The following is a 5,499-nucleotide window of genomic DNA, read 5'->3' as shown; positions in this document are numbered from 1 at the left end:
TTTCACTGTGAGGTCTACTACAACAGGTGTAGTATTCAGCATTTCACTGTGAGGTCTACTACACCTGTTGTATTCAGCATTTCACTGTGAGGTCTACTACACCTGTTGTATTCAGCATTTCACTGTGAGGTCTACTACACCTGTTGTATTCGCATTTCACTGTGAGGTCTACTACACCTTTGTATTCAGCATTTCACTGTGATCTACTACACCTGTTGTATTCACATTTCACTGTAGGTCTACTACACCTGTTGTATTCAGCATTTCACTGTGAGGTCTACTACACCTGTTGTATTCAGCATTTCACTGTGAGGTCTACTACACCTGTTGTATTCAGCATTTCACTGTAAGGTCTACTACACCTGTTGTATTCAGCATTTCACTGTAGTCTACTACAACCTGTTGTATTCAGCATTTCACTGTAGGTCTACTACACCTGTTTGTATTCAGCATTTCACTGTAGGTCTACTACACCTGTTTTGTATTCAGCATTTCACTGTGAGGTCTACTACACCTGTTGTATTCAGCATTTCACTGTGAGGTCTACTACACCTGTTGTATTCAGCATTTCACTGTGAGGTCTACTACACCTGTTGTATTCAGCATTTCACTGTATCTACTACACCTGTTGTATTCAGCATTTCACTGTAGGTCTACTACATACACTGGAGGTCTACTACACCTGTTGTATTCAGCATTTCACTGTGAGGTCTACTACACCCTGTTGTATTCAGCATTTCACTGTAAGGTCTACTACACCTGTTTATTCAGCATTTCACTGTGAGGTCTACTACACCTGTTGTATTCAGCATTTCACTGTAAGGTCTACTACACCTGTTGTATTCAGCATTTCACTGTGAGGTCTACTACACCTGTTGTATTCAGCATTTCACTGTGAGGTCTACTACACCTGTTGTATTCAGCATTTCACTGTGAGGTCTACTACACCTGTTGTATTCAGCATTTCACTGTAAGGTCTACTACACCTGTTGTATTCAGCATTTCACTGTAAGGTCTACTACACCTGTTGTATTCAGCATTTCACTGTGAGGTCTACTACACCTGTTGTATTCAGCATTTCACTGTGAGGTCTACTACACCTGTTGTATTCAGCATTTCACTGTGAGGTCTACTACACCTGTTGTATTCAGCATTTCACTGTGAGGTCTACTACACCTGTTGTATTCAGCATTTCACTGTGAGGTCTACTACACCTGTTGTATTCAGCATTTCACTGTGAGGTCTACTACACCTGTGTGTATTCAGCATTTCACTGTGAGGTCTACTACACCTGTTGTATTCGGCATTTCACTGTGAGGTGTACACCTGTTGTATTCAGCATTTCACTGTGAGGTTATTAATACCTGTTGTATTCAGCATTTCACTGTGAGGTCTACTACACCTGTTGTATTCAGCATTTCACTGTGAGGTCTACACCTGTTGTATTCAGCATTTCACTGTGAGGTCTACTACACCTGTTGTATTCAGCATTTCATTGTGATGTCTACTACACCTGTTGTATTCAGCATTTCACTGTGAGGTCTACTACACCTGTTGTATTCAGCATTTCACTGTGAGGTCTACTACACCTGTTGTATTTAGCCTTTCACTGTGAGGTCTACTACACCTGTTGTATTCAGCATTTCACTGTGAGGTCTACTACACCTGTTGTATTCAGCCTTTCACTGTAAGGTCTACTACACCTGTTGTATTCAGCATTTCACTGTAAGGTCTACTACACCTGTTGTATTCAGCATTTCACTGTGAGGTCTACTACACCTGTTGTATTCAGCATTTCACTGTGAGGTCTACAACCTGTTGTATTCAGCATTTCACTGTGAGGTCTACTACACCTGTTGTATTCAGCATTTCACTGTAAGGTCTACTACACCTGTTGTATTCTGCATTTCACTGTGAGGTCTACTACACCTGTTGTATTCAGCATTTCACTGTGAGGTCTACTACACCTGTTGTATTCAGCATTTCACTGTAAGGTCTACTACACCTGTTGTATTCAGCATTTCACTGTAATGTCATTAATACCTGTTGTATTCGACGCATGTGACAAATACAATTTGATTTGAGGTGCCGGTATTTAGCGTCTGAGCTCCTGCCCCAAGTCGAGCGCCGGCGATAGAAAATATACTTACTTGAATGAACCTTGGGCCGGTTTATGGTTTTGGGATATCGGGCCCTGGAATTGATTGGGTTGGAACGGTTCCGTTCCATACGTTCTAGATTTGCAGTGTAACTTTCCGATGGACCAATCCTGGACAGTCCAGGGACCAGCCATTGGTTACGTCAACACACATGGGCGTGATTATTTTTTGAATAATTAATACAAGGCATCATGGGTATATTTAGAAGTGGGTTTATTTAGTCACCGTGATTGGAAACAGTCCAAGAGCTCTCTAGTATTTCAACTAGCAAACAACTTTTATACTGTGTAGTCCTTAAATTAATACGCAAATGTAAAATATAAACTTAATTGGTAAATTCTATATTTGAATAGAAAACTGTTTCACGTACAACTGTCAGTCCATCAAACCAGAGAAAGAAATCATAAACTTGACTGTAATATCTTTGCTGATGAAAGTCGCCTGTGCAGTCTGCATGCGGGGGTAGAGTGAAGGTGTCACAAGCCGCAGCTGGTCTAGAGCTTCCGGAAGTTTACATGCACCGCCGTCAACTAAAGAAACACCACACAGACAGGAAGATACGATAAAATTATTCTGACTCTCTACACTAGTAAAAAAAATAAGAAACTCAAAGTGGAAGTGAACCGATACAAGGTAAGAAACGACTTGTTTTGTTTCGCCAAAAACCACCGCGCTGCTCGTCTTGTCATATAAACCAACAAATCCCAGTAGTTTTGATGATGATGATGATGATGATAGTAGAAGCCCCGTCTGGAGGACCCATAAAGGGGGAAATGCTTCGCCCGGTAGGGATGCTTCGAAAAGCGGCGTGAAATCAGAGGAAAGCTGGGTGTTCCAACCGAGCCTCGGGTCTCCTGTGATGTTTTCTGTGGCGCTTTACTTTCATCAACTTAAATAAACTTACTCAAATGGTCTCTCTCTTTAAAAAAAAAATAGGCTACTAATTCCAGCGTCTTATCGAGTCGGGATGGCGTCTCTGGTAGACTTGATTAGTCAGAATGATTTAATAGTACATTTTAATGAGCAGTTTGTCTTCCTGCCCTAAATCCTCCTGAACGCCTCGCTGTGCCCTGTAAACTCACGATGTGAATATCTTCTCTATGCGAACTGGCATCATGTCTATTTGTTTTTAATTATATGTTTTGCTATGTGATGTTGAGCATTTAAAACTCAACGCCGCGTTTAAAACAACTTGAGGTCAGAACTCGGGAAATATTCGACTTCCAGAATTCAGTGCGTTCAAGACAACTGGGAACTCGGGGAAAAACGAGAACCAACTGATTTAAAATCGTTTTGAATGGTCATCCAACTCGGAATTCCAAGTCGGTAACTCGGGACTCTTTTTCTAGAGTTTAGACTTTCCCGAACTTAATAAGATCACTGATGTCATTGGCCCTGTATTTTTCGAGTTCCCAATTGTCTTGAAGGCACCATCAATCCCAGATGTAAAGGTAGACTAGTCACTAGATAGATGGACACTACTGATACAGCAGGTAGACTAGTCACTAGATAGATGGACACTACTGATACAGCAGGTAGACTAGTCACTAGATAGATGGACACTACTGATACAGCAGGTAGACTAGTCACTAGATAGATGGACACTACTGATACAGCAGGTAGACTAGTCACTAGATAGATGGACAGGACACTACTGATACAGCAGGTAGACTAGTCACTAGATAGATGGACACTACTGATACAGCAGGTAGACTAGTCACTAGATAGATGGACACTACTGATACAGCAGGTAGACTAGTCACTAGGTAGATGGACACTACTGATACAGCAGGTAGACTAGTCACTAGATAGATGGACACTACTGATACAGCAGGTAGACTAGTCACTAGATAGATGGACACTACTGATACAGCAGGTAGACTAGTCACTAGATAGATGGACACAACACTACTGATACAGCAGGTAGACTAGTCACTAGATAGATGGACACTACTGATACAGCAGGTAGACTAGTCACTAGATAGATGGACACAACACTACTGATACAGCAGGTAGACTAGTCACTAGATAGATGGACACTACTGATACAGCAGGTAGACTAGTCACTAGATAGATGGACACTACTGATAACAGCAGGTAGACTAGTCCTAGATAGATGGACACACACTACCTGATACAGCAGGTAGACTAGTCACTAGATAGATGGACACACTACTGATACAGCATATAGACTAGTCACTAGATAATGGACACTACTGATACAGCAGGTAGACTAGTCACTAGATAGATGGACACTACTGATACAGCAGGTAGACTAGTCACTAGATAGATGGACACTACTGATACAGCAGGTAGACTAGTCACTAGATAGATGGACACAACACTACTGATACAGCAGGTAGACTAGTCACTAGATAGATGGACACTACACTACTGATACAGCAGGTAGACTAGTCACTAGATAGATGTACACTACTGATACAGCAGGTAGACTAGTCACTAGATAGATGGACACTACTGACTACAGCAGGTAGACTAGTCACTAGATAGATGGACACAACACTACTGATACAGCAGGTAGACTAGTCACTAGATAGATGGACACTACTGATACAGCAGGTAGACTAGTCACTAGATAGATGGACACAACACTACTGATACAGCAGGTAGACTAGTCACTACATAGATGGACACTACTGATAAAGCAGGTAGACTAGTCACTAGATAGATGGACACTACTGATACAGCAGGTAGACTAGTCACTAGATAGATGGACACAACACTACTGATACAGCAGGTAGACTAGTCACTAGATAGATGGACACTACTGATACAGCAGGTAGACTAGTCACTAGGTAGATGGACACTACACTACTGATACAGCAGGTAGACTAGTCACTAGATAGATGGACACTACTGATACAGCAGGTAGACTAGTCACTAGATAGATGGACACAACACTACTGATACAGCAGGTAGACTAGTCACTAGATAGATAGGACACAACACTACTGATTACGCAGGTAAGATCTAGTACACTACATAGAATGGACACTACTGATACAAGCAGGTAGACGATTCACTAGATAGATGGACACAACACTACTGATACAGCAGGTAGACTAGTCACTAGATAGATGGACACTACTGATACAGCAGGTAGACTAGTCACTAGATAGATGGACACTACTGATACAGCAGGTAGACTAGTCACTAGATAGATGGACACAACACTACTGATACAGCAGGTAGACTAGTCACTAACTAGTTTGTGAGTTTGCTTCTGTTTTGGTGGTCTTTACAGTTTTGGGTACACACACCAACAAACCCACACACCCACACACCACACACCAACACACACACACACCCACACAACAAC

The 5,499-nt window shown here is 41.8% G+C and overlaps 1 long non-coding RNA gene across 1 annotated transcript; it reads left to right on the top strand.

Annotated features, from left to right (window-relative positions):
- Positions 1-4,371: 4,371 nt before the first annotated feature.
- LOC115185192 (uncharacterized) lies at positions 4,372-5,499 on the top strand. The gene is made up of 3 exons (XR_003874860.1): positions 4,372-4,565; positions 4,829-5,095; positions 5,280-5,499. It is a non-coding gene; the product is annotated as an uncharacterized LOC115185192 (long non-coding RNA).

Source organism: Salmo trutta, unplaced genomic scaffold, assembly GCF_901001165.1.
Source record: "Salmo trutta unplaced genomic scaffold, fSalTru1.1, whole genome shotgun sequence".
NCBI lineage: Eukaryota > Metazoa > Chordata > Actinopteri > Salmoniformes > Salmonidae > Salmo > Salmo trutta.
This window is presented reverse-complemented; position numbering and strand designations above follow the sequence as displayed.